General features: G+C 32.5%; 1 protein-coding gene across 1 annotated transcript in view; it reads left to right on the top strand.

Annotated features, from left to right (window-relative positions):
* The first annotated feature begins 8,516 nt into the window (after positions 1-8,516).
* The window catches only part of LOC126970052 (uncharacterized), a 61,848-nt gene continuing 46,338 nt past the window's right edge, over positions 8,517-24,026 (top strand). Inside the window, exon 1 of the mRNA XM_050815733.1 lies at positions 8,517-8,764. The gene's annotated coding sequence lies outside the window, so the exon portion shown is untranslated. The remainder of the gene's footprint in view (positions 8,765-24,026) is intronic.

Here is a 24,026-nt window from a genome sequence, read left to right as displayed (position 1 = left end):
TAACACAGCCGTAACAATCGGTTCAAAGGCTTCATCTATTGCAACCTGTAGTTTCAGTACAGCAACTTCAAAACAATCAAATATTACAAAACCAACAACTTCTGTATCTACAACCAATAGTAACGTGAAAATGTCATCAGTACCCGCAATTACAAGCACAGCTGTAATAGAATCAAAAAAGATTGATAAAAGGCTAAGCTTAAGAAAATATTTTGACCATTCTGAAGAGTTATCGAAGGTTTGTAAACAATCAAATACCGCTGCAGACACCGCTACAAAAAACACGCCTCCGTACATTGTGGCAACTTCTAAAACAAAAATAGGTGGAACAATAACATATAACACTCCAGGAGTATCAAAACCACAGAATGAAAAATCCTCTACTCAGGTCGTATCTAGTGTTAAATTATCTCCGGCAGCAAATGTTACCAAGTCGGTAGAGGCTAAGAAACCAGATGTAAAACAAACCGATTCAAAACCTAAACGCACAATATCAAAATCTTGAAATTAGTAATTCTTAAATAAGCTACTTATTTCATTTATTAATTGAATGTTCTCACAAATATTGTAAATCGCGGACATTGTCCACAATTTAAGCATTGCACATAACATTTGTATAATGTATTTTAATGTTAGGCTTACTGTGAAGTGCGAATATGTAGATATAGTGCTACATATTCGATAATAATTTAGGTATTCTGTTTAAAATATGGTAGGAACTTATTGACATAAACAACTAGACTCACAACCACGCTCAAAGATTGTCTGAAAAAAACCCTGCCTACGCGTCTATTAGGCAGAGTAGTTCAGTTGGGTTTCGACCGCGCTTTAAATACAACGCCACGCAATGACAATGTTCGGTGAAAATCTGTCCAGATAACAGCATATCCAAACTAAAAAAAGGTGGATTGTCATATTAGAGGTAAGTGCCCGTTTAAATGAAAAGTAAAAGAAAATGTGTTTGTTAAATAGTACAATTCAATTTTCAATTTTTAAAACAAAATGTTCTTGCCTCGTGTTCGCGCCCGTCTAGCGTGGGACGTATGTTACTACTTCTAATGAGCGTATATAATAGACTTTGAACATTATTACCACGAATTAAGGTGTTAATTTTAATGTTATCTGTATAAGTTAATGTCCACGTATATACAACGCCACCCGGACATTTTTGACGACCTTTTATTATAAGCCATTGGAAGGTCTAGTTGTTTATAGTAGGTAACTAAATGCAGAAACTGGAAAATATATATTATGTAATGTTCTATATTCTTCCATCTCACATAATATACAGATATTATCATTTCTTGCCTATATTAAGACAAATAAAAAAATTGGTCTCTCTCGATCATATAATTAAGAAGAATAATTTTTGAAGCTATTAATGAATTGAACCGAAAATAATGTTAGTTTATTAAAAGGTTTTACAAGGTATCGGAATATAACAATAATTTAATTTGCTCATTTAGGTAGGTAGCGGAATGGAATTGAAACGGTCAATATCTACATAATTGTACAATTATTAAAACACGCTCATGTTTTGTAAATGCTATATTGTAATATGTAATTTTTTATCTGTCCTATTTTAACATTACGTCCTATTAACTTGTTACGATTCCTGCACTGCAGAATACTTCAGGATGATGATTTGAATGATTTTCAAAGTTTATTTCTTTCATACATGGAATGGAATACTTGTGATGGAATGACTATTTAATGGACGTTTAAATTAAGAGTTCGTATTACTACCGTTTGGCTAAAGCCGAAGGTTTGTAACTCTTTTGGACCTATTGATACCTGATATAAGGGATCTATTGTAATTCTTAATATGTTGGCTACATATATGATTATTGTTCATATAAGTATATACTTACGTTTACTGGTACCCGTGAATCGTTATTTTTAATACATAACCGCGCGGTAAAGCGGTCGTATCCATGTAATACTAGCGGTGCTAAGAAAAAAAATTACAATATTTTTCATAGACAATATTATTATCATATTTGAAAATTTTTGATAAAATTTAGAGATGATTTATTGTGTCTCAAACAGCGTCAATTTTAATCATTTTAATGAAACTTGTTAGTTATTTCTACAAAGACGTTTTTGAAATATTTATTTGTTATTATTTTTATTAATTCTATATTAGTTGCACACCTAAATAATATATTATACAATTAAAGGTATAGATTTCAATGAATTGAGATCCATTTGCTTACTTCAATAACATTTGTATGAAAAGAAAGTTAAAACATAATTTTTCCATTTTGGCAATCTTTCAAGAATACCTTATATTTAGGTACAAATACTTACAACCACATACAATATACAAAAAGTGCAGACAACATTAATGTTAGGCATCAAATAAAAAAAAAAATAGTTTCCATGTTTTAGTCATGGTTAATATATAAGTAATTTATGCTAGTTTATTGCTTTTAATTATGACAATAGTACCAGCCAACATCCATACTAATATTATAAATGAGAATGTTAGTTTATTTGTTACGCTTTCACGCCTAAACCACTGTACCGATTTTGATGAAATTTATAGATACATAGAAAGATAGACAAGAGCTTTTATCGGGAATAAAAGACGTGGCGGGGTTGAAATAGGGTTGGAAGTTTGTATGGATGTTCGTCATTATCGTCGATAACACCATGAAACTTTGTATTCAGGCACTTGATAAGAAATAAATATATATTTGTTCTAGCGTTTTAAAAACTTCGACCTGTGTTCTATAGTTTTAGAATTGTTCTATAGTTGGTAGTTTTGTGTTAACCACAGCAGTTTGTTTGTGTATTATTTGCAAAGTATGTACTTAATTATATTAAAAAATAAAAAATGCTGCCCAAAGTAACTGTTGCACGCGGACTAAGTCACGGGTGAGAGCTAGTATTCAAATAAATTATTGTTTAATACTATTAAATTACCTACCTACGAATAAATGGATATAAGTTATTGTATTAGCTTTATTGTTTCTGCTTCAATCTTTGATGTTACAAATGGAACCATGCCTTTTGAATTGCATTAACACAATACGTAGAACGTGGATATCTGAATAAATGAACCGATACAGCACCTGCATTACAATAAGGTTTCCTTCAGCACCTTCTGGAAAGTGTGATCTTGGCAATGAGAGAAAATATTAGATAAACATCATATACAGAGGATAGATATATGTATATTATTAATATAATTTATCAACTTATTTCTTTATAATTAAAATAATTTTGTCAGCTTCTCTATTGGTTATCATTTTATGAACAGTTAGTGGGCAGATGTTCTATTTTGGACGAATTAACCAATAGACGCGTACGTAACGAGCTTACATCATTTATACGTCTAGGTAGAGTTGATCACTGTTAGACAACCGATGAAAACTGGCTAGGAATATAAGTTTAGTGTGTGACAAGCTACGGTCTTACACTCGCGATATGTTTAACATTTTGTGTTAGTGTGCGTGCATTGCTTAAAATAGACGTTAGTTTATCTGAGGTAATGAGGGTCGTGTTTGCCTTTACATCTCTAGCTACTGAGCCTAACAGGCACAGTGGTTCTTGGGAAATTATAGTACATGTAAACAAAAGATATTATTTTATTTCGCTATTTAATAAGGTGCAATACCTACATTATACATACTTCAAAGATGTTCCGTAAGTAATTTGGTTGGATATTGAGCGTCGCTCATTCATTCATTCAATCACATCGTATAGAGCTTGAACCACTCCTGCCACAGTTTGACAGTTGACAGTAGTAGTGTTTATATAGTCTTCGTGGGTTTTGTGTTTCAGTGGTTAATTCGTCCAACACATTGAAATAAAAAATAAAAACACTAAGAGCAGAATAAAACTGTTTTGTTCATAAATATGAAAGAAATTTTGTACTTTTATTGTATACGGAAGTTTGTTGAAATCAATTTTGAAGAAATCGATGTTAATTTTGACCCTTCTGACTGAGATGCTGCAATCCGCTGATTTTTTATTATTCTAATTAACACACTTCACACAATATATTGTCTAGCCCCAAATTAGACAACGATATACTTAATTCAATTTAAATATATATAAACACGCACGACTCGGAAACAAATAAATTATATATAATGTTTGTACCCACCGAACCTACTGGGCTATATCAGTGCCGGATTAACCACATAGCTAGAGAAGTAATTGCTACGGGCCCCACACGAAAACTCCCGCATATTTAAACCCACTCTTTAAGATTGACAAGTTGGTATATTGAATTTACTTGACGTCACAAAAATGTGAAACTTTCCAGCTTTTCCTACTAAGACAATCGTCAGACACTCGGTAACAGACTATTTCCAATATAGATTAAGGGCTCTTTTATAGAATTTGCTACGGGCCCCGCGTTTGCTTAATCCGGCACTGGGCTGTATGAGCCCTCAATTAAATGTATTACATATATTTACGTTGTTCGTTTGTCTCTATTGGATTTATTTGAACAAATTGCTTGAACGTACAACGACACCATGTCATCAACTTTGGTGGAAATTCCTAACAGATGTTAGGAATTTCCACCAGAAAACCCTGAACGCTAGTGAATAAAGCACGTAACATGAAATACGGTAAATAATTAAATTATTTATCATACTATAGTCATTACTTCTTGAACATTTAATTTTAATAATTAATTGTTTTCTATTACGCTTATAATATACAATAATAAAATACATAACAATAATACAGGTAATGTTTATTTTAGCAACGATTATAGGAAAGTTATTACTTATCTTACGTTCCTATTTCATTGCACAGAATAATTTCACTTAAGTAATATACCATAACGCTGAGTTAAGAAAATAAGTCAAGAATGCATACTTACGACTTAAAAATGTAACTTGTAATTATTGAGAATCATATAATTCACAATGAACAGGAAAATGTGTGATGGTACACAATAAAGATATATAATATAATAAGTAGTTAAACTACAGTGGCAGCATAACTGCATTAAAATATTATTATAACTTAATGTTTAAAAAAACATTCGTACACGTAAGTGTAAAGAATGTTTCTTCGCCTGCAGTTAAACATTTAATAACTCGAAAAATCACGTAGAGTAAATAAATGATGCGATATTTAATTAGTGATCCTTTGTGTAGAACTTTTTCAATTATCTGAATGGGTAGAGAACATAGACTTAGAGCGTTTATTGTAATGTAGTTCAATTGTCTATAATTTGATTATTGAACTTGAAATTTATCTTATTAAATTAATAAATATCCTGCCAATGGATTTATAGTATATATTTAAGACAAATAGAAAATAAAATGGTATATCTAGATAAATTATAAAAAGCTTCATACTTCATAGGATGGTAAGAATCGTTGTACCTACCTATTGATGAAAAGTATAAAATGTAAATTATCAATACCTAGATACCTAGGTACATAATAGATGGACGATAGACGGCGCATATCCAGTACATTTAAGTACAATATTATATACGTGGTTATATTAATTAAATGTTTACAGATGCCAAAAGTAGCTAGTATTTAAAATGAATCATTATTTTAGATGAATTTATTTTGATATTATGATTCTTGTTAAATTATATCCAAATAATTCCCTATTATAATTATGTTTTATACTTAAGGTTTATAAGAAAATGTCGTTATAAAGTGTTAATAAAAAGATCATTAAACCTGCTACAAAAACGGAAACACAGTAGAAAGATATACGTCGTGCTAAAACAACCGAATATCGTCTAAATAACGGGTAAACTATCATTAGTTATGGATAATCGATAAAATATTATTAACTTTGTAACAACATGATTATAAATAACGATAATAACATTTATATGAATATTATTTTTATTGACCCTCGAGAGATGTTAATATTATGTTCATATTAACGTTTTAACTAAAGAAAACTATATGTGTTCTTTGGTTACCTTTCTAATAATCATTGAGTTATAGAATGTGTTGTTCGTTTTTGTAGCAGGCACAAAAATATATTTTATTCCTATAGATCTTTATATTTTTTTCATATAATTACCTTATATTTTCAGGTTGTACTTATCGAATAACTTATTTTTAAATACTTTATACTAACTAATTTCCAGTGAAACTAACTTCTGTTTTTTTTACATTTTGCGATAATTGTTGTTATATAGATAATCTTTATAGATAAGAAGGGGGCGTTCCGTTCTACTCAGTGTCGAGCTGAGACGTAGACTTGGTATAGACGATTTGTATAGGATATTTGATCTCTTTGGAATGTTGTTGAACCACGCGATTCTTCAACTAACATATGTACGTATTTACGATTGAAAAAAAGAAATATGCCTAAATTTAGACATTGTTGTTAAAAATTGATGTATTTTAGAAAGTTATTGATCTAATTGATGTTTTATAAATGTTAAGTGTAAATATAGACGTAACTGAGCCAAAGTATGACGAACCGGGTAGAAGGCTGTATTTTTGGGTGATATTTTAGAAATGGAGGTCAGCATATCTTTGATAACATTATATGACAAAGAAACAGGAAAGGCATATTATAAATAATAATTTATAGATGATGTGATAAATAAGCATTTAGATTTAGTGTTGTTGTGCTATTAATAATAAATAGTAATGTTCCAAGGGGTTTCTTATTTCTGTCCTTTCATTCGTATACTCAGCTGGCATAAACTAATCTAGGTGTAGGCTGGGGACGGAGCCGATGGCCTTTAGGAATCGAGTGGAGCTTGGTTACCTCTCTTGCACAAGATCGGCATAGTCTTTATTCAGAATTGAAGCATTTTTAATTTATAACATAACACAATTTTTTTTACAAAACTAACAAAACTATATCATGTATCCTAATTATTGGTGTACAATTAATAAGTTTTCGTACAATTTTTAACTATATTGAATGATTAGCATGGCTCCTCTAAAAGCTAGGGGTATTTTGGTGATTTTTTTGCACTGTTAATAAAAAATATAAAATGTCAAGAAAAAAATAATTTTCTTCTCATTCTGTATATAGGTATACCAATAATATTTTTTTGTAAAAATATAAGCTTTATATGAACCGTCAAGAAATGGGCATTTAGTTTTTTGTCTATAAGTTATTTTGGCGATATCTTGAGATAGCGTTCTTAATAATATACCTAGGTACCTATATACCAAGGTCGATAATTTTTGAAACCAAAAATAATTACAGTAGGATGAAACCCATTGGTAAAGGACGAGAATATATCCATAGTTTTGCTGCTACTTAATAACAGGTGTGAATTCTTTATGAAATGCCTTTTGTTGGACTTAAATTTTCCTAACGTTTACAATTGTAATTTATATTTTTTTTACACCATCAGAAAGCAGATATTTTAACGAACAAAAAGCCCCCAAACTTTTTGAAAAAAGCTGATATTTTGACGTCAGAATTTTCGATTGAAAATTAGGGTGCTTTTTTGATATTAAGTTAAAATAAGGCGAACAAATATATATTTTGAATCAAAGAAATTACAGTGTATTTGGGACATAATAAGATTTGTTGTCACCAAATTTCGTAGAAAACATTTTTTTTTGAAAAAGATATAAATAAAAAACCAAAAACTTGGTTTTTTGAATTTTTCATCTAAATTTTGAGGTTATGTGAAAAAAGTGTAATCACAAAAGTTGTAGATCTCTTTATAACCTACCACTTATTTACAATTAACTTTTTGCCATATGACTAGTAATTTTGCTGGAAATCGAGATAAACCGTTTTTTACCCTAAAACACCCCCCCTTTTCCACTTTCCGACCTCAGATCGCCCGTAATTTATTTTTCCCTTAATTTTTGTTATATTCTCGTCCTGTTCCAATGGGTTTCATCCTACTATTATTTTGTTTCACTTTTTATCATTTTCAAAGGCTTTGGTACTGGTCTACTAGTGGCAAGCCGTCATAAAGTATTTACCGTCATACCTGACATCTCATGAATCATACTAAACCTTCAAAATCAAATTTCTTTCAAGTTTTCACATATACAAAAGCTTTTACCGACATCTCTTTCTTATTGAGTAAACTACAAACATGTTTCTCTCTATTTAGCTTCATTGAGCCAAAGCTTCAAAAACAAGCCAAATCCGTTTACAAAGCATTGTTTATTATAGGTACATATTATAATAAATAATCTATTCGTAGCCATAGTAGCTACATATTATTTTCCACCACCTACAAAAATCTCAGTTAGAAGTTACCTACTTAGATAGGTCGCTCTTTGTCTTTGACAGCCCCCATTTATACTTGACCTATTAGTACCAATACAATCGCATATATTTCAAACGCATATGCCGCAAAGTTTCTCCTTAAAATTTAGAAATGCTTCAAATAATATAGGCTCAACTGCTCTACTATACACACACATTTAAATCGGCAATTTTTTGTAACAACAGTTAGTTACGTACATGTCCAACATGATATATTAGCTTTAAATAAAATCAGTTAAGAAGGTTGTCGAAGGCTGTGGTGAATAGTGAGTTTGTGACGTTCAACAACGAACTTTCTTTCGCGGCACTATTTTACCATTCGTGTCGATGGCGCGCGGTGGATGCACGTGTCTCACCTCTAGTGCGCTGTTCTAATAACTATTCAGTAGAAGCTTACAACAGTGCGTATAACAATCAAACATTACCCGATCATATATAACACAGTTCTTTACGTTTTCCGGACAGTGAAAGAGTGAAAGAAACGAACAGTGAAATGGTCTGCTGATTATCATTGTCTGTTAATTGACACTGTAGATGCCGACTGTACTATCGAACGCTGTCAAAGGTTTGTGTGAATTTTTTTATGAATTTCGTAATTTTTTTTAGTTATGTAAAACGAATTTCACTTTTCACGGAGTAAACGAAGGTGTGAACTTTGCATTGTTTCAAATGTGTTGTTAGATAATAACGGACACAGCATCCCGTTACTACTTTGGCAGTTTCACACGAGATTTGGTATGTTCACACAACTACATCTTTATTATCAAGATGTAGGTACTCCAAGAAAAGTTTATCTCAACCTTGAATATTTCGATACGGTAGATTACATAGATTTACATATTATTATGCATCGTACAAAAGTGTGACTAACCGTATTATTTTTTTCGAAATAAAATTGCCTTTCTTATCAATTCGGCACATATTCGTTAAATATTAATTGGTTTTCACTGTAGCTAATTGTATTCGAAATAGTGTTTGGTTAACATAAAATCTTCTATATATCTAGATATACATAGAATTGATTCGCAGAATCACCAGAAATAAGTACTTAATTACAATTAACACAATTTTAATTTGTTCACTTTCTCAGTTTGTTTGTTCTTAAAAGGCACTCATTGGATTCAAATTGAATTAAAGACAGGTACGATTCTTCGCTGTAAGCATAGACTTATAGACGACTTGCGGACTTGACTGTCATTTTTTTTTAATATGTGGAATGTGGGGCCAATGATGGCAGACTGTGTACGACTTGTCAAACAAAATCGGTTACAGTAACAATAGTTTCGATTACCTTTGAGTCCAGACTACTCCTTCAAAACAACTATTTCGTCGTAGTTATTGATCTGTTTCTCATTAATTTTACATCCATGGATACCACCATGCTTCTTATAGCACTGTCCAGTCTACTATTCCAGCTTTCGCCACCTGTTTTATATTACGATGACTTCATCACTACCGCTCTTATACTACTAATAATGGTCGTCTTTCGACTGATATGATATATCTTACCCCTTACCCCAAGCTGGCCATAGCATTGTACTGTGGGTATAATACAAGTACATATTTACTTATAAACATCTTTGAATCCCAAACATACACCCATATTTATTGTATAAATGTTCGGACCTACCGGGATTCGACCCCGAGACCTCCATCTGAGTGAGTGGGTCTCTAAACACTGGGCTAGAGGGATCGTCATCTTGAAAATTTGGTCCATTTAAATGTTAATTTAATTACCAAACAATTAATTAACTAGACATGAATTAATATGAATTGGCTCCATGATGGCTCACAATACAGGTTGGCCGATTATAAGTATGTTCTACGATTTTGCGTAATTTAGGAGATAATATTTTTTCCCCTTTTATCCGCTTTTTTCACCTAATTGTGATTTAGGACTTGTTTCTATTTTTTTTGATTACTTTTAGTTAATTTTATTGTTGATAATTATTAACTACAGTTGCAATAAACACATAAGAAACTATGAGTAGTTTAGAAAATGCGGAACTTTTAGAATTGAGTCGTAAGTTCAAGATAACTGCTCCAGCTAAATTCATGAAAATGTTCAAGGTATCAAAAAAATAAATAAAATGGGGAGCCTATGGCTTCAAACAATTTTTAAAAACTTCCCAGAACATTGGCCAATAAATTGAGCCAAATTCAAATTTTAGCTTTGGACGTCAACTTCTCGGCCACCCAGTATATTATGTCCACTGACAGAAATATTAATTATTTTTCTCTTTATGATACAACTTTCGTTATTTAAATTACAATTATCAAGCCTTAATTTACAAAGTAGAGTAAAACAAAGAAAGTGTCCATCAGCAATTTTCTTAATTTCTCTATTAAGAGGAAGACACTATGTTTTGTTTACAATATTGTATTATGTTATATTACCCATTTGCCCGCACTAACTGTAATTAAAAAAATCTATGTCAATAAAATGCGAATAAAAGTCAATCCTGTCCGATATTATCGTTACGAAAAGGGATAATGTGAGTAACCGTTATAATTAAAATATATACAGTCTTACTAATGAACTAAGCATAAAGTTATTCCTGAGAACAAACCAAGAATATGCAAAATGTTGACAACACTGTCAATACAATGATAATTCTCAAGTTTTCCGAATGTCAAGCAGGCATGCAAATGAACGCGGGAAACTTTACTGTCGGAATAAACAAAATATCTATTTCTAAACATTTTGCATATTCTTGGCTTAGCCAATTTTATTTGTTAGACCGATAGAGTTTATCAAACTACAATATCACTGTACCTCAACGTTTTGTAAATATTATTATCACAGGCGTGTGAAGCCACATCTCACTCGACAGCTCACTTTCCATCCATTCATGGCTTCTCCAGGTTTTTTCAAACGATTTCTTTCGGCCTTCATTCCATAAGCGACGCTCGTTCAGATATTACAAGCTTTCATATCAGTTTCATCTTTCACTTTACTATAAAAATCTTTTTACATATTGTAACTTGTTTCATACATGTTTGTGTTCCTTGCATCTAAAGTGAAATCATTATACTTATTAGGAGAAATATCCAATACTTAGATAACATTTATAGATGCTTGCTTGATTTTTAGTTTAGACCTTTACATATCTATGACTATCTCTCTCCCACTATTATTTAAAAGTAGCATTGTTTAATGAAGAATTTAATTAAGGTTCAATAAAAAAACAGCCCACATTAATGAGACTGGCTGAGACGTGACGTATATATATGTGACATAGGGGCTTTTCACGTTTTCATATGGACAAATAATATTTGCAAATTTTTCTGACGTTTGCGACTTTAGTTATTATTTTTTATTTCTTCGTCCATTATTAGGATAGGCAAAGGATTCAAGGCCATAGAGCCGTATTTGTTATTTAATAATTAATTGTCAAAGCCATCGTTTCAAGATTTTTACAATATTATTCTTTCCACAAAGGAAGAATAGCACGAGGAATAAATAATTTTAAGGATTTTTCCTTTGTTAGGCCAAAGAAGTATAACTTCTTGCGTGCATAGGTACATAAGTACACACACACTTTTTTTTACAGAAAATAAGAAACTCAGTAAGAACTTGTTTGTGTCCCAGATCATTACTATTTCTAGTATCATTTCTACCATCGTACGCTCATCGACTTTTGTTTGGCCACACTCAACACTACTAGTATCAATTGCATCGAAGGATTTATAAAACATTATGAAGAATTTCGTTGATACTTATACATAATATTATACTAACATTCCTCAGATTAAGTTTTTTTTGTTAGATTAAGGGTTCTCTGTCTGTCTCCGCTGCTCTTCAAATAGTAGCAACGTGCGGCAATAAATATTACGCTCAAGTACTCGAACAATGTGTGACGTTGACGTAGCACATGTAAGTAAAATACCGGGTTGCGGAGTAAAACTTTGTAAAAATAATACTAAAAGAAATAAGAAAGACACTGGGATCATAAATCATCAGTAGGTATTTTGTATTTTATTATTTTCAATGTAAAATAACACAAAGCGTGTATAAGATGACACAGACAGAAGTATCTAATAGTTGCCGTAAAATAGAAGCTATTGTTCTTAGGTAGTGCGGTATCTAGTTGGAGCTGAGCGGAGACCAATCCTTAATCTAAGATAATAATGATTCAATTCAATTCTTTTTTTTTTCATTTTCTTGAAGAATGATCTCTTATGTCTAATTAAATATAAAATTAACAGGAAATATGTTTTTTAAGACAGGATGGCCGAGAAGTAAGAAATAAGAGATCTGGTTTCACAGTTGCGTGGTTAATTAAATAACGCGGTTATCATTGTACTTGTATTGTAATAATAAAGTATAATATCTTGATATAGTACATAGATATTCATTGTACACCTACGTTATAATATATTAACATTATATAGCACAGGTTCTGATCAGACGAGATTTACTTTTACGTCATTTATCCTTAGAATGAAACATCTAGAGGTCAGTAACATAACAAGGATCATATTTAATTACACGGAGCGAGGAGTAAGGAATAGTCCCAGTGTCATCCCCTCTATATGACATTCTTCTTGAATACATTGTATTACAATGTAGTGTGTAATAAAAGTATAAAGTAAACATGTATTGTTAGGTCAATATACAACGGATGTAATCGGATTTCACGTAACTATTGAAGGATTTTTATGAAACAATTTTCTTCCTACATTGCATAATGTTCATAAACCAATGAAAACTGTTTATAAACACGTATATTTTTAAATCCGCTGCAAAAGGTTTGGAAATCCACTATTATACATGCGATGTCTAAAGATATTAATAACTGTAGCAGAGTTCAAAAGTTTTTCAACCACTTCGTAGACATGCCTTTTTTGATGTTACTAAATTGATATGAGATTGTGATAACAGATAATACGCCGAAAATGGAATAGATTGGCCACAAACTCTTAATTGAACTTATCCTACCATTTACCGAGGTAAGACCTAGACTGCCTTGGGACAGAACCAACAGACCTAGCAATGAACGACAACACAAAGAACGAAAAACTTTCAAAGGACAATCAATAGCAGAGCTCAGTCTCCCTGTGTGTGACCAACCAAAGGGAATCACAATCATAAATTACGTATTTTATTATTAGAAGTAACAAGAGATTATACAATTTATTAAATTAATGAAAAAATTAAACGAAAATACATTAGGTTCAACGTTGTAGAAGTGAGAGCTATTTGAGACATGACCAGTTTGAAATCTTATGATTGAGTAAGATACCGTAGTGGTTTGACAGTAGATGTGGTAGATTTGTCGACTTGTTGGGAATCGCTTGGACATACTGAGAGAATAAACGATCACATTCAACTGATGTCAGAGATTAAGCACGAGTTAGGACAATGAGAATGGCAAAATGTAACACACAATATACAGCAATGTGTGAATAAATATACAGGAGAGGTTATGAGACATTTTGTGAGAATGGTAACAAAATGGGGTTCTGTCTCAGGTGTGATAAGGTTAAAGTTTGGTGTAAGCAAAAGATACAAACAGAAAACTAAAGACGTCAGGAAACATTAAAACAATTTGTTTATTATCATAAATTGTTTTTATGACCTGTACAAATTGAATCCGTTAAACAACAAATTAAAACTGGAACCGTTATTTCGTCGTCGATGTAAACTTGATTTTGCTATTTCCGATTCAAGATGTAGGGAATTTTATATTTACGGCATTATGATAATTAGTAATTGATTATTGTTCAATAAACCGGTTAATTATGAGGCGAACGTGCGCACAATTTGTTCTGTAACAAAAAATAACAGATCTGTCTCTTAAAATGGTAAATAATGATATACCTTGATGGATGTTCCTATTCAGGCGAATGTGTAATGCCTTGCGTGATGTGAAACTTCGAAATAACGCGTTATTCCAGATATGACATCTGACTAAATCGATATGTCACCCCCCACCACCCCGTGCTCAGTAACTAAAATTCATGAGCTGATTCCAAGTTTTACAAAATAATATACTTAATATTACTTCATATAATATTTTCAAGAAAATATAAAGATTTGTCTCATTGCATGCGTTATGTTGGTAATACATTGTTTTTGAACAATATGGTGTCATTCTTTTTCCATTTCCGTTTATATTTTTAAAGTAAGGTGTAGATACTTGGGTTTGATGTATGATAGATATATTTTATAATATACTACGGTTTTTGAGGGAGGCCTCTGTCCAACAGTGGACGTCTCCAAAATGATGATGATAAGAGCCCTGTGGTTTTATAACATTCTAACTGACTCTTTACGAATTTTTACTAATTCATTATTTAAAAACCTCGAAGCGAACAACAAATAATTGAACACAGTCTGTCTGCAATTCAGAGAGTAAAGCCATAAAGTATAAATTGTCTCGTGTCTCGTTCGTTGTAAGAATGCAATGGGAATGATTTAGGTGGAACTAATCTTAGAACATCACACGGTGCTTGACGCAACCGTCACTTCACATCCACATAATATTACGAGTCGGCACAGAGTCACTATTGCACAACGGACCTAAATATTTGCGTTTCACGCTCAATGAGACCTAATTAAGTTAATAATCAAACTAAGCGCTTTTGAATCGTCATTAAAAATATTTCATTTAAGTTACAGAATCTACCATATCTATGGTCGGATAATGTAGAGCTCGTGACACTAACTAAATAAGTATTTTACAAAAGCTGTAATGTAATACACAGGTACTTGTATATCATATAAACATAGGAATTACTTTATAAGATACTGAATCCAATATACGAAGCGTGTAGAAAGCTAAAAAAGGGTTTTGAATATAAAATATATGATAAGAACTAAATAAAAATAGACTGTTATAAAAGCATAACTACTTGTACAAGAAAATACTTGTATCTTCGACAAAAAGAAAAAAAAATATTCTAAAAGAAACCTAACACACAGTCTGTCTGTGAATTTTAAGTGGCCAGTATCGCAGTCTATCGAAATATTCAATATTCAAATAAAGAAAAAATATCAGAAAAACAACCGACTTCAAAAACAATAGATATAATGTGCTCTAAAAAGTTTAAAAATAATTGCGTATTTCCTATACAATCTAATTAATTAATCTAATTCTAGTGACGATTATTGTTATTTTTGGAATTGGTGTCCTTCCGCCGCGACCCGGTCTCGCCTCCTCACGACTCAAGCACATCTCACCTATAACTATGTATTTAGTAACAAACCTATCTTGGATGACACCGACTCCAAAAATTACAATAATCGTAACTAGAATTAGATTGTATAAAAATACGCAATTATTTTTATACTTTTTAGTGCACATTATATCTATTGTTTTGGAATAGTGTTTTTGAAGTCGGTTGCTTTTTTGTTAAAAAAAAATATTTTATGATTTTTAGTGAATTTGAAGTACACTAACTAACAATTTGGCTAAATATGTGTAGATATACAAAATTTTACAATGCAGCAATGAACGTAAGCGCTTTGCAATTTGATTACAGACAGAAATTCTGCCACAGATCGCACCCTTGCTGTAAGTCGTTAAGGAGTCCCATTGAACATCATATTCGACTACGATGAGGATGTTGGATCTAATTGATTTGAAGTAGGAATTTTAAAATCGTTTGATAAAAAAATTGCCCAAGAGCCCGTGAACTACGTTATTTTGTAAAAACTTAAAGTTTGTCAGTGCATGCTCCCAACACAGGTAAGAACGATGGACCATTATAGAGTTTGGGTTACAGTGGCTGTGGCACGTAAACGGTACTAAAGGTGTGCAAAATACCGATCTGAATACATCATATAATAAAGTGCGAATTTTCGGTATTACCTTCAGAATATTATAAAAAATCACGTTATTAATTGCCAGACAATATCGTGGCAATACCAATACCAGACACCCTTAATGTTCATGATATTATAATTTTACTTACATTATAGTATAAAAGCGGATTTGTATATATATTACTTGGGTAATATGTAGATGATGGTTCCTCATTAGCCAGACACTTTTGATAGTTCTAACCCCTTGCCAGACAAACATTGTAAATCGTAAGAAGAGATTCGTAATTAGAATGACTTGTGCAAATAAATAAAAACTTTTTGGAGCCGACTTATATAACTGATAGTCTTTAGATTTTGAAAACATTCTAAAAAAAGACACTCGATGCTACAACTACCCTAAATTGTTAAATTTTTTAATTAATTCTGTTCATAACAGGTTTAAAGGCTCTTAGACTAGAATCTACCGAACGATTCTTAAAGGAAATTTATTATTATGTGATAATTTATGGTTACATGCAATCACGAATTATGAATATCTTTGAAATGATACTTCATTGGAACATTAGGAAAAATTATTAGAATTATATTTACGATGGGGGAGCACAGGGACAAACTTTTATAAGAGCTATAGTTACCAAGATGTTGTTACATCTCCTTCTAGTATACTGTGAAGTGGTAAAGAAAAAACAAGTGTATTGTACCGATAAGAAACTTGTTGTTTTATATATATAACTGAGGTACGTATTATTTATCAATTAAGTATACCTACTTGTATAAAATAATATTACATATATACATAATATATTCCTAAATTTCAAAGCCAACCGTGTAATGGCTTTTATAATCCCGTTACAGACAAAGTCACGGGCCAGTGCGGCACGTGTCATCACATATTTTGACATATATATATATATATATATATATATATATATATATATATATATATATATAAATAACTATTGATAAACAGGGCACAAGTATGCAAGGTTCAGGGACTTACGACATTTTTAACGTCAAAAATGGCGACAGAGTGCTAACGTTACAGTCCCGTGGTGTACAGATATTGTGGTCATGTGAGAAGTCGCTCTTTGCTCTATAACTGAGATAAATAACCGAATAGCGATACCGAAATTGTAGGTACAGTTAAGGTGTTAAAATAGTTTTTGTACTTACACCGTAGATTCAATTAATGTTCTTCGTATGTATGTACCTACAATCTATATTCGTTATATGTAGGTACATACATCTTACAAGGCAACGATATAAATCTTAGGCCTTCCTCCATTAAAACTAAGTTATAATAGATTGAAATATACGTCGAATTCAAAACCAACAAAGCAGTGCAATAGTGATATTAGGATAAAATAGGACAAAGCCAGTACTTAGAAATGCCATAAAATACGAGGTGCACAAACCGGCCGGGCCGGGCCGAGTCGCCGCCCGTCAATTAACCGCGAACGACCTCTGCGCCTGCGCAACGGAGCCTTGCACCGCTGTTCATAGCTGTAGGAGCTTATAGTCTACAATACGGCACTCTGGGCTTATGGTACTTGCTTAGAGAATTTATACGTCTAGATAGCTGAGTCTCTTGCTGTTAGACAACCGATAAAAACAGGCCAGGAATATTCGTTTAGAGTGCGTGACAAGCGACGTCTTACACTTGCGATTTGTATGACACTTTGTGTTAGTGACCGGTAATTGCTCTAAATAGAGGTGAGTTTAAAAAAAAAGTGCAAAACTATTAGTGTGCCCCATGTATCTATTAATAGCACGATACACAAACATTTTGCTAATACCAAGCGTATGGAGAGTTTTAAAAATTGCATTTGTCTTCATACCGACTTAGTGTAATGCAATCACAGCGATTCGGTTCTCTTTATCACCCCAATCTATTTTAATTTCGCAAAATATTGTACAATTGTATTGGCGCCAAAATGAGAAAACTCAATGAACAATCTACGGACGAGTAAAAAAACAATTCTTTTTTTACTAGTCCGTGTGAACAATCATACAAAAATGACATTCAAATGTCATATTTTTTTATTTTTAATTGTAACAGTATTTATGGCCAGACTAAGTATAACCACTTAAACATACATAAATTCAAATTAGCATCCGACTCGGAAACAAATTACCGAATATCGAAAACCGGGATGCGAACCCTGGACCTCTACCTCTGTAGGCACTAATCACTGGGCTATATGGGTAGTCTTGCTGAATACTTGCTGCATGATATACAAATAATACCGAACCAAATAAGTAGAATAGAATAGAAAACACTTTAATAGAAACAAAAAACACAGAACTTCAATTTACAGTATTAAATACAATCTTAAAATACTACATTAAATGAAATAGCTATCATATTTATTTAAAAAAATAACAGAACTGTGCGCGTTATTCCCTGCTAAAAAGAACGAGACGAAGAGGTAATATATATATATTTTTTTATGTTTGTCTGTAAGTCCGGGCAAATACTAAAAAATATTGAATGTATTTCGTTCTATTTTTGCATGAATATTAATCAGGGGTCGGGATAACATATGAGCTGGTCTATACCAGCCAGATTACCTATGTAATCACGTATCAATTACCATCAGCTGAACGTCCTGCTCGTCTCGTCCCTTATTATCATAAAAAAAAAGGGGGACACCAGAATTTTTGAACCTGTAATAGGGTTGCGTGATAAACAAGATTGAAAAACACTGCCATAAGACATACTGTGTAACTTAGTTAACAATGCGCTCTGCATCTTAAAACTTTAATTTCTATCATAAAACACGGATTGTCTATTTACGAATTTTAAGTACATTTATATTATTTACTTATTTGGTATAATGACATAAAATAAACAAGTAGACTAGACTAGACACAGTCTCTATTCAAAGTCCCGCTGAGTCACACTAATTATTATGAAAATTCGGTAATCTGTTGCACTCTATGCAGCTATAATAAGCAATTCAACAGTACTGAACTTTTTAATAACAGTAAAGGCTGCTTTAAAAGGAGTGTTAGTAAAAATCTAAAGGAAGGTTTAATTTAGAGTAATTCACAAACACACACACACACACACACACACACACACGCACTCTCACCAAACCACACACGCACAAATATCAAATCTTATTATAAATATTGTAAATCCGTTATTAGATGCAAGTTCTACAAAATAGTATTATTATAACCTAATTTAAGTAAGTAATTTAAGTAACCTAAGTTCTGTGGATTTTATGATGTTTTAAATAAGTAAATAAGTAAATAAGTAGATATAGTGAGGTAACGTGCCTGTTTAAACATTTATTTAATAATATGAATGATATGAAGCGATAATAAATGGTTAAAATTGTATAATTTACATATACAGAGCTTGATTTTGGAATTATAACTTCGCGCACTGAGTACCTACTTTAATTTGTAGGGAATTGAAAATGAGTGAGCTGTCACGCTTGGATAAGGTCGGCTGGGATTATATCGAGCTTCAATAAATGTAAATGTATATATTGTTAATGTTATATCTATAAAGTACAAAGACGCCGTTGGAAATTTGGCAGGAATTGGCCTTAGCAATCACAACATGTAGCTACAGACCCCTATAATATATATTCATGGAGACCAATATACAGTAACTATGATCGAATGACATAACAAAACTTTATGTAAATACTGTAAGAGATGATTACATGTAAGTAATTTGATATAATTTTATCCACCCACTACTTATGTTTCCCGTGTCGTTAAAGCGTCGCGTTGTAGCCAGTATATACCTTCTGATATAGCAAACGTTTGCCGGAAATTAGGAATCCTTTCAAAGCACGAGGGGACGCAATATTTCGTTACCAAGGAGTATTGATCCACAGCGATATAAAGTTTAGGCAAACGAGGTTCAAGTCACGAAATAAGTTAATTCGTAGAACAAATCCGGTAAAGAATGCTGGTTTTGGTTTTATGACAAAAACGTCACTCAAACTTTACGTAAGTCTCTCACAATATAGTTAACTAGTAATAATAATTTATGTTGTGAAATAGAATCGTTGCTCAAAATGTATAATAGGTAGGTAACCCATCTAGCTTTTGATTTACCGACCTTTATTAAATCGAACTAACGACAATGACTGAGAAAGTAAGTTATTCGGATCCCTTTGTTTATAATATTTACTTAAAACAGGAGTATATTAATTAACTTCAAATGATAAAGGTGGCCATTTTTTATTAAAGTATAAGCTTTATTATCGTAAATATATCATATAAGTATATACTTTTAGATATACAGACTACAACCTTGATACGAATATTTAAGAATGATTAAAAAACTGGTATCATCATTTATGGTCTACTATACCCTTTTAGGGTACATCTAGTATGGTTACATAGCTCCATACTAGGCGATTATAAGATTTAGATGGAAAGGTAATTAGTAAATTGATCAGGCCATTGCTCTTAAAAAAAAAGGTAACTTACGTGGAACAGTTGTTGACCGGGCGAGAGGGATTCACGGTTGAGAGAACATACCAACACCTGCGCTGAGTTAGTTAGAAACATTTCTAACTAAACACAAACAAAATGGCTACTGCCTTCGCTTCAACTTCATGAAATCAATTTCGCCAATTTTAGTATCATATCCGATGATTATTAGTACAGCTAGGTTTGTGTAGATCTTGTTTTTTAATTGATTCACAAAACTTGCTCAGACACACTCTGTAATACAGGTTCTTACAAACATCATATTGTGCCAAATCTAAAATCATTGATCACTTTCTCTTTTAAAATTCCAATCGTCGAAGACTTCTAGTAAATTTTGTAATTATTATGATTATTAACAGTATTTACATAATATTGTACAAGTAAAAGTAACGAAGATATGTTTATGAGATATAAAAGACATCACGTGGAGTACTATTCTCACATCTGAGCGGCGGCTCCCTAGTTCCAGCTCATTTGACCGCGTACAAAGAAGAGTGGTTGGAAGCTTGATCAAGTCATGTTCGATCGGATTGATCTCTGGTGTGGTGTATAGCTGTGGGATCTTCAACTGCATATTTCATGGGGAAAATTGCATCCGTATCACGTTGATGTCTGGCATTCTACAACCGCGCGTTTCACTACAAACGTTTTGGCACGTACACCTACTTTGTGAGAACGTATACCGGCCGCTGTATCCCCGAATACATACGACTTTAGGACCTTTAAGTCTGGAGTATGTCATCATATCAGCCGGAAGACGTCCACTGCTGGACCAAGGCCTCCCCCAAAGATCTCCACGACGGTAGCTCCTGCGCTGCCCTCGTCTAACATATTCCGGCGAGGTGAAGGTATGTGAGTGACTTTGGTTCTCCTACGGATCTCTTCATTTCTGATTCCATCTCGCAGGGAAAATCCTAGCATAGCCCTCTCCATTGCCCTCTGAGCGACAGTGAGCTTCCTCATAGGGCCCATAGTTATCGACCACGTCTGAGTACCGCAAGTCATCACTGACACACACCAGACATTGATGATGCCCACGAGTCGCTGATTTCTTTTAATTTCCATCAGCTAACCTTCTTGTCTCGTTGCCCCCTTTAATACTAATTAATTACGACCGGCCGCCTCAACTTAGCCTTTGAAGGTTGAATTAAATGTGTTCACAAGAATTCCATGTATTTATTTTTTTAAACGGAAACCAAAACTTATATACTATAAGAATTGATGTGCCTGAGTGAGTCCTTGTAAACAATCACAAAATGAAAATCGTTAGCCAGAGACACTATATTTTAAAACATGCAACATACTTTATACAAATAAATAATTCTGTTTTTATTTTTCCATTATATTTATAAGAATATGCACATTATAGGAGTAAGGTTGTCCGGTGTTTGATAACAAAGGCCACATGTGCATCGTCTTGACTGGAAATATTTAATGCTCGTATTCCAGATGGCAAACCCGTGTATTTTGCCTCTTTTATGCAGTTATAAAGACAATGTTAAAAACACACTTAACCTTAAGGTGAATGTGTCATTTAATGATAACGCACATAATTACACAAATGGAATTAGAAAACAAAATTGACTTGTTTTCAAATTTATTTTCTCCAATTAATCAAAGAAGTAACTCAAAGAAGTATCATTTTAAAAAATAGCAAATTGTTAACGAACGAAATATACTGTACTGAATAAGGTTTTGTTTTAATTGGATTACAATTCTTATTGCTGTTAGGTATAAAGCAAAGACTATGTGTATACAATTGTTTGGTTGTTATTCAACAATATTGTCAGTGCCTGTACTTGGCGAGTTGTTGTTAAGCAATGTAAGACCACTTGTGGGCAGACCATTTGGTGTTCCAAGGCCTATTGGTATTGTTAAACTTGTTTTCACATTTACTGTTTTCTAGAACTTAAAGGCCTTCGAATATTTTCACCGTGATTTGTAAACTACACAGCTTAGATATATTTATTATTAGCTTATAATATTTTGAAATTCAACATTCATAGCAGTAATATGTAGCTAGTCGGATACTATTCATAATTTGGACAAGGTTAAATTTTATACTTTGTTCATCGCGGAACTTTGACATTGTAATTTTTATGACGATATATATTTTATTAATTTGGTGCCGATATTTCGATCCAACGGAACGGCAAGTGGCATTTCTACCATACATGAAAGTTGTAAATGATAAATAGGAGGAAGTTTGATATAAAAACTATTTTTCCACCCTTCAAAAAAGTGGTTGCCTACCTACGTTCATCAAAAGACAGTATTAAATAATAAATAAAAAAAAAAAACCAGTGCCCCGGGGTCTATAAAGTTGACTGCAGCTGCGGAAGCTCCTTTATTGGACCAAAAAAAGAGCTATTTCTCAACGCGTTAAGGTATAAATTAGCGAATAACGATCCTAAAAAATCCACAATAGCCGAACACTTGCTTAAAGCCGGTACTGCACTGGATCGAGCTGCACAACCCACGAGTGATGATAGAGAAGCTATTAAAATTAAAAAGCATCGTAAAAAAATTTATAGGGAGGATAGTTTTAGACTAGCACAAACATGGAATCCCGTGGTCTCTCTCTGCTGTACAAATGCAACAAAAAGACCCAAAAGTATGGGCGTTGTCAGTAGTGTGTGTCGTAAATTAGGGAATCAAAGACGAAAACTAATTAGGCGCCAAGTGGACAGATTGATGTACTACATGTGTCAAGTGTCAATGTGTTAAGAGTTTCTCGCCGCCACCGTAGTTCCGCCGCGACCACGATTCATGCAATTGGATCGAAATGTAGGTACCAAATTAATAAAATATATATCGTGAGTACTCGTAATAATATATACAAGGTTAAAATTAATGTAGGTTTTGTTTGGTGCCAACTAATAATATAACAGACTATGAGTACCTACTAATTTTTGTACTTATTGTTTGCGTGTGTGTTGACATGAGTAACATACATACTACTAGGTTATCAGAATAAAATTAATCCTTAACAAAAATCATGAATCGGTACGGGATTCGAACGCAGGTGTCAAATGTAAAGTAGATCCTTTAGATAGCAGCACAACTATAGAGATAAATAATAATACTATGATGTATGTTGCGTCATAGATATGTGGTAAAATAGTAATAATTATTAATTTACAATAGTTTATACTATATCGTCTATATAAATTGTACAAATACATATAATATTGGGTATATGTCCAGAATTGAGGGAAGTCATTTTTATAGGAGAAAAAAAAATGATTATTTATAATGTGTTTTTATATTAATTGTTAATTTTATCGAGAAATGTTGCATTACTCACTATAATTGGATAATTATGAGGTCAAAAGCGCAGTTATAATTTTAATTACTTTTGTACATGCAAAGTTACCTTTTAAGTGATAGGGAGGTACGCTTTGCTTCCATCGCAGTATGTAGGACCTACCGGCTATTACGGCTACCGGTCATTATTAACATCTTGTTCTAGCGGTGCTCTGGTTCCGTCGCAGTATGTAGGACCTACCGGCTATTACGGCTACCGGACATTATTAACATCTTGTTGTAGCGGTGCTTTGGTTCCATCGCAGTATGTAGGACCTACCGGCTATTA

The sequence above is a fragment of the Leptidea sinapis genome, chromosome 19 (assembly GCF_905404315.1).
Source record: "Leptidea sinapis chromosome 19, ilLepSina1.1, whole genome shotgun sequence".
Classification (NCBI taxonomy): domain Eukaryota; kingdom Metazoa; phylum Arthropoda; class Insecta; order Lepidoptera; family Pieridae; genus Leptidea; species Leptidea sinapis.
Note: the sequence above shows the minus strand (reverse complement) of the source record. Positions and strands in the feature narration are given on the sequence as shown.